Source organism: Citrus sinensis, chromosome 5, assembly GCF_022201045.2.
Source record: "Citrus sinensis cultivar Valencia sweet orange chromosome 5, DVS_A1.0, whole genome shotgun sequence".
NCBI lineage: Eukaryota > Viridiplantae > Streptophyta > Magnoliopsida > Sapindales > Rutaceae > Citrus > Citrus sinensis.
This window is the reverse complement of record NC_068560.1, coordinates 30,051,027-30,064,540: the sequence shown is the minus strand read 5'-3', so window position 1 is coordinate 30,064,540 and position 13,514 is coordinate 30,051,027. Positions and strand designations below refer to the sequence as shown.

The following is a 13,514-nucleotide window of genomic DNA, read 5'->3' as shown; positions in this document are numbered from 1 at the left end:
GTTGAATGTACAATTTAAATTGAATGTACAATACCGAAAGCTATACACAATTTAATGCAAAGTTGCAACTAACAGAAAATAATATTTCAACCATAAACGTAATTTTCATTGCAAATAAGAGAAGTTAATACATTAGTTCAATGTACAATTTAAATACAATACATATTAAAATACATATAATTATTTGTGGGACATATTTTACAATAATACTTGGTTGCGAACTTCGTTGAAGTTCTCTTTCAAGCAATTCAAATTTAAGAGACAGGTATTCCATTTGATGCCCCAACTTGCGCACTTCTCCTAGTAAGAGATCAATTTTAATCTCGCTCATATTTCGATCTTCCACCACTCGACACACAGTATATTCACTGTTCTTCCGATCGTCGTCCCATTCAAATGCCCCACATCCTTTGCAGTTCCAAAACTTACGATTCGGATTCTCTCTTGTATGCGAAGTTCGTAAGATCTTATCATTGCAGCACTTTTCACAAGTTTTTATGTGTGGATTTGGAGCTTCACTCATGCTAGAGGACATTGTGATAGAAATATCCAACAAATTTAAGCAACTGACAAGGAGAAAAAAAAAAAGCCGTATTAGTTAGTGAGCATTAAGCAACTGGACAGGGGAAACAATATAGGACACACCAGCTACTAATCAATTCCATAAGAAAAAACAGCCACAACATTTAGTAGGCATTAAGCAATTGAAGTGGAAAAAACAATTGGACAGAACAGTTATTAATAATACTTGCCCAAGAACTAACAGCCACAACAGTTAGTTTTTGATATGTAAACTTTATTTTCTGTAATTTTACTAAACCTTCCCCTAATCATTTCTGTATTTTCCTAAAGCTTTCCCTAATCATCTAGCCATATTCAATCCAAACCTCCAACCGATAAATTTACATTTCCAATCACTTAAGCCCCCGAAATATGCTTTCACATTTGCAACCAAATCAAATTGGCTACAAGCAATTATTCCAAGCACATTAAGTCAACTAAATGCATTCACAAGCCATTACCACCATTCAAACAAAGCACACAGCCACTACCCGGATGAAAATGAAAAGAGCCAACTACCCAAAGCACACAGCTACAAGCAATTTTCTAGGGTTTTCAATTCCATAATTCCAACAACCTAATTACAAATTAAAGCAATGAAAGCAAATTGTATACAATAAAAGCAATGAATTGAACATTGTCCGCCTAATTTCTAATTTGGTTTTCTAGGGTTTTCAATTTCATAATTCCAGCAACCAAATTACAAAGTAAAGCAATGAATTGAACACCAACCTTAACAATGTTAAGCAGATTATGTTGGGGGAGAGAGAGCGATGCAACTGAGATCGAGAGAATGTGGGAGAACGGAGCCGAGAGAGTGAGGGAGAGTGAGGCAGCGAGATGCTTCAGGCGAGAGACAGAGAGAGTTGTCACTGTTGCTGCGTGGTGAGGGAGAAAGAAGTTGAGACCGACCTTGCGTGGAGACAGGAGCGAGAGACCGAAAAATATTGTTGTGGTAGGGGAGAAAGGAGGGAGACGCGAGTGAGATCTCTGCTGGAATTTCAGGCATGCGTGTGCGTGGTGTTGCTTGCACGTACGAATTGGGTTTTATATTTTGCACAAAACGGTTCGTTTTGTGCAAAGCTTTGTGCACTCCTTTGTAAGAACATCATTTTCCAAATAACTTATTCTGGAAGACCATAAAGTTCTCTTTTATTACTAATTTGTAGCAGGTAGAAGTCAAATTCTTTTTTTTTCTTTTTTTTGTGTTAAAATATGGAAGGCAACCGTTGGTTGCCACCACGATTAATGCGTTTAGGGTGCGTTTGGCACACTGTATTATATTATGTTGTATTAGCACTGTGTTATAATAATGTTGTATAATATTTGATACTACATTGTACTGTATTATTTTTTTAATTAATTTAAATTAAATATTATATTATATTAATGTTTTATATTATATTAATATATTTAAATTGCATTAATATTTTATGTTATTATTTATATTATTAATTTTAAATTAATATTATTCAAATTTAAATATTTTTATTAGTTATAATAAGTTATAAATTTATTAATAAATTATAATGTAAAAATAAAAAAAATACTATTATTGAATGATAAATTATTTATTTATTAATTTATATTAATAATTATAATGTAAAAACAAATAAAATAAAAATATTATATTAAATTAAAAACTATATTTATTATTTTAGTATTATAATAATAATAAAGCAAAAGTTAAAAGCAAAAGCAAAAAAAAAAAAACAAAGCTAATGCGTCAACTGACGCATTAGCCCCCCACCCCAATCCCTTGCAATTTTGTTCCAAACATGGGTTTGATATTATTTTAATGTGAACAGTGTTATAATACATCATAATCACATGCACCAAATGCACTTTTAGGGTGCGTTTGGTACACGTATTGTATTATGTTGTATTGCATTATTTTAATGCTGGTGTATTGTATTATGTTGTATTGCATTAGCAATGTATTATAATAATACTGTACAATATTTGGTGCTACACTGTACTGTATTAATTTTTAGTTATACTATGTTTGGTGTTGCACTGTATTGTATTAATTTATTTTGGTGATTAATTTTAATTATATATTTAGAAAATAATATCTACTAGTACCTAGAAAAATACTAAATATAGAGCGTTAAATTTAAGAATTTTTACATCAATTTTTTTGTTTAAATAAAAGAATCATAATTCTTTATGTAAAACTAACAAATTCTAAGATTTACAATGATAAAAGATTTATTTTTTCAATAATTCATAAATATATAACCTATGAAATAAAGATTGAAACAAATGATCCAATCAAATAGCATTCAAAAACTATCACATCATAAATAAAACAAACTATCACAAGATTCATTCAAAGTTAATACATACTTCAAAAATCACAAATTAGTAAAGTAACACAATAGTTGTTTGCGTCCGATAATTTAAGTACACACATCTACAAGCCAAACTACTAATGCAAAATATCATTGTTTAGTTAGAAATCCATACTCTCTAATCAAATCCCACCTCTCCTATCGTGCTCATGCAAAAGCATCCTAACAATAAGCCAACTTACGATCACGATCATTTTGTAATACTTTGAAAGCCCTTATATGTGAAGGCTTCTCAACCATCAAATTTAAGGCAATAAGGTTGTCATCCAAGGAATTATCTATCATAAGTCATTTTTTGTTGAACAAATAATAAATGGTAAGAAATTGAACTTGCTGGAAGCAAGCAGCAGCCGTTGGAAGGAAATCTAGTTTACGTATTTGTTTTGCAACCTAAATAAAAATAACCCATTGAAATGAATAAAAAAGATGTCGATTTTAATGGATAATTAAATCTGAAAAAAAAATTCATATATGGTATGCAACATTTGCTAGCTACAATAGCTATAAATATGTGTGTATTTAGCAACTAACAAGTCCTTATAAAATTCATATGAGTACTTAAACTCAAACTCTTTTACTCATACACTAATTTTTTTCCTTTTAATTTATGAATGGACAACAAAACTTGAGAAAATTTTTTATCCCCACATAATATGAATTTGTCCAGGAAAAGATTATCCATTGCACCAATAATACTCTACAGGTGGTTATATATTATATAAAAGAAGATAATGTTCAACAATAATGGTATTTTAAATTTTTTGTTTGGTCTTCAATCATTTGTTCATAAAGTTACTGCCTTTTTGAATTTTATCCTTTGACTAAAAAGTGCAGCACAATCATAAATAACCAATTGCAACTTTTCCAAAAACACTAGCAGCAACATGATATTATCACTTTTTCTAGTTACAATAAACATATTTAAGGAAGTTAAAGCAAAAGCACATGCCTGGACAAATTTACATGTTAATATTAAACAATGAACAAAAAATAAGAAAGCAACTGGAATTACACAATTCCAAGACACCAAATCAAAAATTTCCCAATAACATATCACAAAGAGAGTTGTGCATTGCCAGAATCAGAGAGTGAAAATAAATAATCAAACCCAAATAGAATTTGCCAGACATTATATTACAAATTTAGAAATGCAGCAACGTCAATGGAGAAAGAACTCACAGATTTAAAGAGGCAACAACGACGAAGAGAGCAGTAACAGCAGCACTAGGGAGAGCAACAACGAAACAGACATAGCAGTAACGAGGGAGAGACAATGACAGCACAGAGAGAGATCACTAGTCTCGAGAGACAGAGCAGCAACACTGGAGAGAGCAAATAGCCCCTTATTTTCCATAAAAATCAATTGCCACGAATGTTTGATTATAACGGAAAAACATGATTAAATTGAAAGCAAAAAAAAAAAAAACCCTAATCTAGAAATTAAACCTAAATTAAAAGATTAAACCCAAATGAAATATCAAACCTTAGGTAGTGAATGACAGGGAGAACAGTTGTATTGCACAGTAAAGATGGTGTTGCAGCGGAGGTGGTGTCACGTAGTGGGGTGCAGTGGAGGTGGTATCCCGCAGAGGGTGGGTGTCGCACGATGAGGTTACGGTGGAGTTGGTGTCGCACGACAAAGGCTGCTGATGTGGTGGTGGAGCGTCGTGGAGTTGGCTCTTGTTAAGCCACTGCACAGGAGAAATCACAGAACGAACAAGGAGAGCTATTTTGGTTTATTTGAGGATAAGGTGAGAACGGGAAGGAAGTCTAATTTTTTTGGCCTCAGAAATAGTTGCAAAACCCGCATAAACCCGACCCCCCTCGGGTTTAGTTTATGCGGGTTTGACAGTATAAGAATTTGAGTTGACCACATTGTAATACTATGTAATGTAATTGCCAAACATGATATTATAATACTCTAATACAATGAGGAGCTCTAATACCATAACCAAACATGTCCTTAGGGTGCAACTGGCACACTTATTGTATTGGATTAGTTGCATGTTAAATGGAGGTCTAGGTATTAATGGATGAAATTACGAAGTTGCATGTTTTCAAATTTTAATCAATTTTGGGACCAAAAGAGTCCTTTGAATTTTAGCAAGTTATGTAAATGTGTGGTGAAAAGTGGAGCTAAGCAACAGTCGGTGGCCGTTACTATAAATGCATTCACAAACATTTTATCCATGAAAACAATGGGAAAGCTGGAATATATGGGATAATAGTTTTGAAGATAAATTTTAAGTTTTATGATGGCATCGTCGTTTCAGCATCAACTTTTAACTATTTTTAGTTAAAGAATAATGTTTCAAGAGCACCAACGTTCTTCTCATTATAGGGGCGTTAAATTGAATAAAAGCAAAGTTGATGAACATTGTTCTAGAAACATTAAAGACCTTATCATCATAGAGACATGAAATTGAAGGAAAAACATAGAAGTGAAGAAGAAATTGAATTCGTTAAATGTTGGTATTAATGGATGAAATTATGAAGTTGCATGCTTTCAAATTTAACTGTACTTTATTATGTAGTGAGTTGTACAATATAACTTTTATAAATTAATAACTTCTATTATATAATAATTCTTTTTTACCGTGATGACATTGGCTAATAGGCTAAATTAATATGTATTTCAATAATTAATAAAATATTATTTTTTTAAAACATTCTAATATAAACTTATGGTCCCATTCATATTATAAATTAATAATTTGATAAAATTACAAATTTAACTATTATAATATTTTAGTGTACAAAACATGAATCTATTGTTACTTAGATGGATCTAGGTTGAATACTCGAATGTAATAATTTTGAATTTATATTTTGATTAATTTAATATATGTTCTTAATTGATTAATTCATATTTAATTGACTAGATTTGTGAAGTATAATGAATTTTTGGTTAATTAAACATATGTTTATTGAATTGTAAATATACTCTTTAGGTTAATAAACTATTAATTTATCGATTAATTAATATTTCTTTTAATTAATATATTTTATATGGCCTTAACACTATTCATTTGTAGAGATTTTTTTTTTTATCTATATGGTAAAAAATGGAAAAATCTAATGGGCGGTAGGTAGGTAGGCAGGCAACTGTCGGCGCCAACTACTATGAATGGATTTTCAAAAATTAATTTTATGCATGAAAAACAATAGGAAAGTTGAATCATGTGCAGTAGTTGTTTTTAAGATGAATTTTATTTTTACGACGGCCTTAATCATATTAGCATAAAGTCATATTAGCATAACTTTAATTTTTTAGTTAAGGAGTAATGTATCAGCAGCATCACCAAAAGGCCTTTTTTTTCATGATAGATGTGAAATTGAGAAAAAAATTAAAGAGGTGGTGAAGAAATTAAATTCGTTAAATGTGGGAATGGATAAAATTCCACGGATTCTTCTATCTTACATGCATGTAAAATATATTTCTCTCACATGAACAATACATGTGTGGGATCCACACATTATTCATGTGAAGAAAATATATATTACATGCATGTAAAATAGGAATTGTCAAATTCCACTATCAGTTTTGGGACCAAAAGAGTCCTTTAATTTGTGGTAAGCTGTACAATTTTTTCCAGAGTTAATAAAATCTCACTGTACGACGCAAGCTTTGGTGGAAACAACTAAGGCAATAATTGACGTGACGGTAGCCAAGGCATCAGTATTTCGTTATCAGACAGAGATGGTGTAAAAAATCAAAACGAACACAACAGCCACGGACAATTTTAGCTGAACGTTCATATAGTTCATATACGTAACCGCTAATTATTGACTTGAAAGTTGAACTGATAAATGTCGCATTCATTTGGACTTGAATTTATCAAAAAATTAGTTGCGATGCAATCGATCCTCTAGATGAAGGCAACTTTAAAGTGAGATTCTTATCTCCACTTAATAAGAAATTTAATTTGGTGATCTGAGTACAACGATCTGCTCACTAATAGATAAATAAAAGTTATTTAAGCAAAACATTCACGGTTTTCATTTTACCCATTTTAAATGAAACTTAATTGATTAACAAAGCAAAGCACAAATAAAAGCTAGAACTTCTTCGGCCAAAAGACATAGCTCGAATTGCTAAATGAAAATGTGGCTAATTTGTGAACTTCATTGTTATATAATATTTGAACATGATTGATTTTAAGTCTTGCTGAATCTTGAATCACGCCTAGGATATTTCCTTGCCTTGGCAATCATTCGCAGGGACGACAATAGGTTGGATATTGTGCACGAATGTCAGTGCCGTACCCGTTTGATAGATGACATCTCCATCACCATGAGCGAACACAATCAAGGCTCCGAAAGGGTTTCAGCCCTTTATGGGCCTTAAAATTTCTTAAACTAAGTCATTTTAGTCGCTTTTAATTATTAGATCCAATACTAATATATTAAGTGTTATGGACTTCAAATTAAACCTATTTAAATGGTTAAAACTTTTAATTATACACCTAATTTTAAAATTTAATTAAATCATAATTTAAAATTAAATTACAAATTCACCATTTTTATATTAACAATAAAAAATTAAAGGAATATATAAAAAAAAGAAGAAGTAAATCTTAAAATCGTAAACAGTAAATCCCTAAATCACAACTTAGACTTGGCCACCAACACCATTGCCATTAATTTGCCGACGTCATCCATTCTTACTGTCGCCAGCCCGTTGTCGTTCGCTATTACCACCATTGAGCCTGTCATCCCTTACTGCAGCTGCCATTAGACCAGCCATAGATTTAAAACATGTATTGTGCCAATTATGAATTGATGATTTTTGGCCGTATGAAGAGTTAGTATTTTGCATTTCTATTCATCAATTCGTATTTTGATACTTATATACAAACTCCAAAAGTAAATGTTCACTGTTATGAGTGAGCAATACTTTGACATTAAAATTCAATTGAAAAGAGAGTGGGACAGTGGGTGCTGTGTAAAAAGTGAAAATGGCTTATTATATAAAAGTAGCATTTTTCTTTTTTCTCTTTTTTGGCAAACAAATGGGCAATTGGAAAGATAAAATTTTATAAATATGTTGTTAATATTCTAGCATTTTTGTGAGCCTTATTAAATGTATTGTAAAATAATACTTTTAAATATCGATTTTGTATTATATTAATCATTCTTGTTGCAATTATTTTGTTAGGATTTAGCCATTATTGTGGAGTTTAAGCTAATAATAAATTTATTTGATTTGAAATGGCCATGGAGAAATTTTTTAAACAGAAACCACCACTCCTACTTCCTCTAAAAAGAGCTAGTGATGGTTCATATAAAGTCAATTTATGAAATTTGCTTGCTTGCCAACCATGGCTTATGCCATAATTGCAATATTCAAGATCAAATTCGAATAACATACTTTGCAAATGGGTCCTTTTCAACCTAAGGGGCACAATTTTAAGTTTGAGAAGTTTAGTAATCAATAATGACAATGTGTTTCGAATTGGTTCAAAGAATTTGGCACTTGGTTGGAATATAGTATAGAAGATGAGTCTACATATTGCCTTTTTTGTTATCTTTTCAAAGAAAACAATAGTGATCAAGAATGTAGTGACACTTTTACTGGGAAATGACTAAAAATTGGAAACATAAAGAAAAATTAAAGATTAATGAAGGAGGTGTCAACAATGCTCATAATCGAGGTAGGTAGAAATGTGAAAGGTTGATGAATCACAAACAACATATGACAATATTTTTTTTTAAAGACAATTTGAGAAAACTCAAAGTGAACATGAAACTTGCTTGAATGTTGTTTTTCGATTTTATTCGACTTCTTTCAAATCGACGGCTAGCATTTCGTGGGGATGAGTCTGATGGTTCAAGCAATCAAGGGAATTTTCTTGAGGTTTTATGCTTCCGTGCTGATTATAATGAAGATACTAATTGTTGTTGCTTAGAAATAGTACTCTAAATCTGCAAACAACATGCCCAAAGATTCAAAAAGACATTGTAAGATGTGCTTTAATTGAAACTACTAATGTTATTATTAGAAAGATGGATGGTGCCATTATTTTATGTTTGAGCTAATGAGTCTTATGATATGTCTACAAAAGAGCAAATGGCCATTGTATTACATAGTGTGGATAAGAATGGGTATGTGGTTGAATGTTTTATTAGCATTGAACATGTTTATGTTAACATAAATATTTCTTTAATATTGATTTTGATGATAACAAACTTGATTAAAATTATTTTAAAGGCTCAAATTATTTTTCATATATTTTCATATTATAAAGGTTTTATATCCAATGAAAAGTGATTTTATGTTAATGTGTTAAATTAAAAAGTTTTGAGAATTTTCAAATTAGCAAATATTGCTTAAAATTTTGGAAATTAACTTATTTGACAAGTTTTATAAAGTTTTGGGTCATAGTGTAATTTTATAAAGTTTTGAGGCCAAACTATAATTTTACAAAATACAGTAGCAAGATTGGCAAATATTGGCTCATCTCGTCCCATCATGTCCTATTGCCAATTGTATGACTTTTCAAATAGAGTTTATTTAAATACAATTTTTACTAAAAAAATTTAGTTGTTTGATTGTCAATAAGATATTTTATTAAAAATTGTAAAATTATTTTAATATGTAATTTTTTTAAAAGTTATATTATGAATAGGAATGGTAATGGATTAGATCTGACCCAAGATCCACGTGATCCAAATCCAATCGGGTCGGATTTGGGTCAGTTTAAAATGAATTTGGATCAAATTTGGATATCGATGTGCGGATCTAAGATGGATCTGGAGCAGATCTAGATCTATCTTAATATCTAAATCCATATCCATATCCACCCATCTTTTAATTTTATTTTATTTTAAAAGTTTCTTAACAATTGTGGAATTATAATGATAATAAATTTTATTCATAGCATATTAGTGGTATTTACCATACATTTAAACTTTTAATATTTAAACGTTAGTTTTGTAAATTTAAAGGTTAGCCAGTCCCAAAGCATGTACATGCAATAATCAAATTGCAAGGCAAGTAATACAACCTGGCAATTTATTTTACTATAATGGCCAAATAATTTTAAAGGAATATAGTTATTCATATATTTAGTCAAATATGGTCATAATAAAAATAATAAAGTATTGAATATAAATCATATTTAATTAATACTTCATTATCGAATGTTGTAAGAATGAGGGTGGGCGTGTCATCGATATTAGAATGATGAACGAGACAATAAAATATTAGATTAATCTTACTCATGCAATTACTTTTGAAGAATATTTTATTATCTTCTTATTTGTTGTTTTGGTGTAAAAGTATAAGCTACAATATTTATTATATTTTAGAGAAAAATTATATAATTTATTGTTATCAATACATATTGGCATTCAATTTTCATTCTAAAAAATTATTACTTTTTTATTGCTGAGTTTTAGAATTTATGACGGATCTAGAGAATATTTAGATTTTAATTATTTTTTGTATTTGGAGCAGATATAAATATTTATTTCTTTTTTGGATCTGGATATGAAGTGAAAAATATGGATTCATGACGGATCTGGAGCAGATACGGATCTTGATTTTTATTATGGATCTAGATTTGGAGCAGAATAAATCCAACTCATATCTGCCCCATTGCCATCCCTAATTATGAAAGGAATGAAATAAGATATTGTCGAATAAATAAAAGATATTTTAATATTTTGAAAAAACTTTTCAACCTCTACTCCCAAAAACTCAAAATTTGAACTTTTATTAGTAGAGGTAAACTAATTTATTTAATTTTCAAAAGCTCTTCTTAAAGAACAACTAAACAGTAACAAAAAGTTTAAATTGAAGTTATGGAATTAAATAAACAATTATGGTCAGTAGATCAGGAATATTAAATAAGCACTAAGAATTTACAATGAAAAATGAAAATTAAGGTAAAAGTCGTCATTGCGTTGTGTGGTTGATTTTTTTATAACCAAATCTTTAGATTTTATAAATATTCGATCTAATTTTAATGTAGTTTTATTGATTTATTTTATTTCAATACCATTAAATGGACAGAAAATTAGGGTTGGCAATTTAAGGGCTTGGGCGGGCTTGGGTTTTTATTTATTTTTTCAATTTTTTTTACAATTGTTGTAAACTTGAAAAGAGTTAATAATAATCAAGTTGTTATAATAAAAAAAAATGAATTAAAGAAAATAAATATCTCAAAAATAAAATAATAAATAAAGAAAATGAAGCAAATAAAAGTTTAGAGATTATTATTTTTTTTTTACTTGATTCTCTAACTTATGGACTCTCTTAATTAATTAATACTTAAAAGAGAGTTTAGTATTATAATTTTAAGTATTTTGATTCATTATTGATATATAAATTAGAGATTCAAACTTTTTTTTTAATTTTTCCATTATTCTTTAGATTTAAGTTTATTATTCTAATTTATAAAAAAAAATTAAAAATAGAGGGCTTAGGCTTAGCCCGAGCTTTTTTTCCTAAGTCCTTGTTCATGCTCTCATGTCGAAGGCTCGGTCCAAAGCCCATAGGAATGGACAGGGCCGGCTTAGGCTTTTTTTATCATCCCTACACAAAATTAGCTTACATGTACATGATGCTTTAAAATTAACCTAAAAGAAAATTGAAATAATTATCAAATAAATATTATTTGATGGATTTGATTATTTGAATATGACTTGAAATTAATAAACATAAATTTTATATTAAATTAAAAATTAAGTAGCTACTTTGCTAATATGTATTACCAATTAAATTGTGAAAATATATTTAATCTTAATGCCCTGATTTATTATCAAAATTAGTTAAATATGACTTGAAATTAAATAATAAAGTACATTTCTACTAAAGAGAAATTCTACTAACCATTTTTTCAAGCACAATATGATCATAAACTAGAAACTATAATTTCCCCTTTCATTAAAATATTTTTCAATTAAATTTAAGATATAAATATAAATTATGAAATGGGTGGGGTATAGACAGTTTGTAAAAGAACAATTTATCTAAGTGTCCAATGGAATTTTCATTGAAAACAAGAAATGATTTCATTTTTGTTAGGTTAAAGGAGTTTTAAGAGGAATTTTAAGAAGTGTAAAAGGCTTACTTAAATTATTGTGAAATAAAAGCTTCAATCTTAAGTGTATGAGCTCATACTGGGCCAAGTCCATACCTGGGCTTTTAACATAAGCCCAGGCCCATCTTAGAGCCTGCAGATTTATTTATTTATTTTGTTATTTTTTTAGTCTGAAAGTGGGGTCTGGGGAGAGAGTGGAGTTAATGAAAGGGAAAGAAAGTGCGTGGGAGAAGATTGCGAGAAAGAATGAGCTGCAGCCTACGAGATTGCATTAAGTTTATGTGTGTGTGTGTTTTGTTGATCTTTGTGCTGACTGGGGAGGGTGATGGGTAAATTAATTGCTTAACTATATAGTAGGACGTACGACTTGTATTCTTATAAATATAGATGTCGGTCGTGTTATTGATTATTATTAAATTTAAATAATTTAACAGTAATTGTTTCTCCTCCAATGCATCACTCGCACTTCTATATCCATATTGTTAAGGGAACAATCTCTTCATAATCAATCAATATGATTTTTTGTTTGCAATTAAGTTCATATTTGATTTCGTTGGTTCAGCTTATTGGATTGCACATACAGATGCCCAGTTTTTTCAATTGTTGTTCACAGTGAACCACACAGGGCTGATCTTTTCTTATCATCATCTTTAACATAATAATTGCAATCGTGGACTGTATGCAACCAAAAGCACCATGCTTACATAATTGGGATGCATAACCATCACTAACTTTTACATATAAAAGCCATGCAATAAGTCAAAAAGTCTAAAATTTAGAGTTCATGTGCTCAGTGTAGCCGCATTCATTTTTGTCTGCAGATGAATATGGGTGCAAATCCACCAAACCCTAATCATATATTTAAGGGAGCACGCTTTACCCTTACACCGCATAGTTTGACAATCAAAAAAGATCAAATAATTAATATGATAAATCATGACAAATAGTTGTTTCCAATTTAATGATATGCTGTGTAATTAAATTTTAATACTTGCAGATCTTATTCACAAATCTCGTATTTTACATACAACAAAGTCAATAATAATGGTTAAAGAGTAGATATATAATTTGAAATCTAAAGTGTGTGTCTATGTGTGTGTGTATACACACATCTATATACAACGGTTTCCTTAAAGTTTGAACCATCTAAAACAACCTGGAGACAACCACGAGCAGGATTAGGCAAGGAGGTGGTTAAACTGAGAAAGAGACTTAGTCAAAACCACTTTCTGCAATTTATCTAAGTGTCCAAAGGGAAGGAGGAAGGTTTAATCCTATCCAAAAAGCCCATGATCCCATAATAAGGGGGAAGGGGAATGGAACTTTATCGAAAAACCCCGCAATGTCGTAATCCATGTGGGTAATTTTTGTCCCTATAAAATCGCAAAAGTGCCAACAATTAGGGGCTTTTAGAACAACCTCCATCTCAACTCATTCTCAACGTGATCTGAACTGATTTAATTTTTGAACTGAAAGGATTATCTTGTCTTTGCTTCTTCCTCTTATTTGAAGGGAGAATTTCTTCTTATGTTGTTCTTTTTTGCTCATTTTG

General features: G+C 30.0%; 1 long non-coding RNA gene across 1 annotated transcript; it reads right to left on the bottom strand.

Moving 5' to 3' along the window:
- Positions 1 to 85: 85 nt before the first annotated feature.
- LOC127902102 (uncharacterized) lies at positions 86 to 4,726 on the bottom strand. The gene is made up of 3 exons (XR_008054581.1): positions 4,399 to 4,726; positions 4,095 to 4,237; positions 86 to 566 (listed from the first exon to the last, which is right to left on the bottom strand). It is a non-coding gene; the product is annotated as an uncharacterized LOC127902102 (long non-coding RNA).
- Positions 4,727 to 13,514: the final 8,788 nt, after the last annotated feature.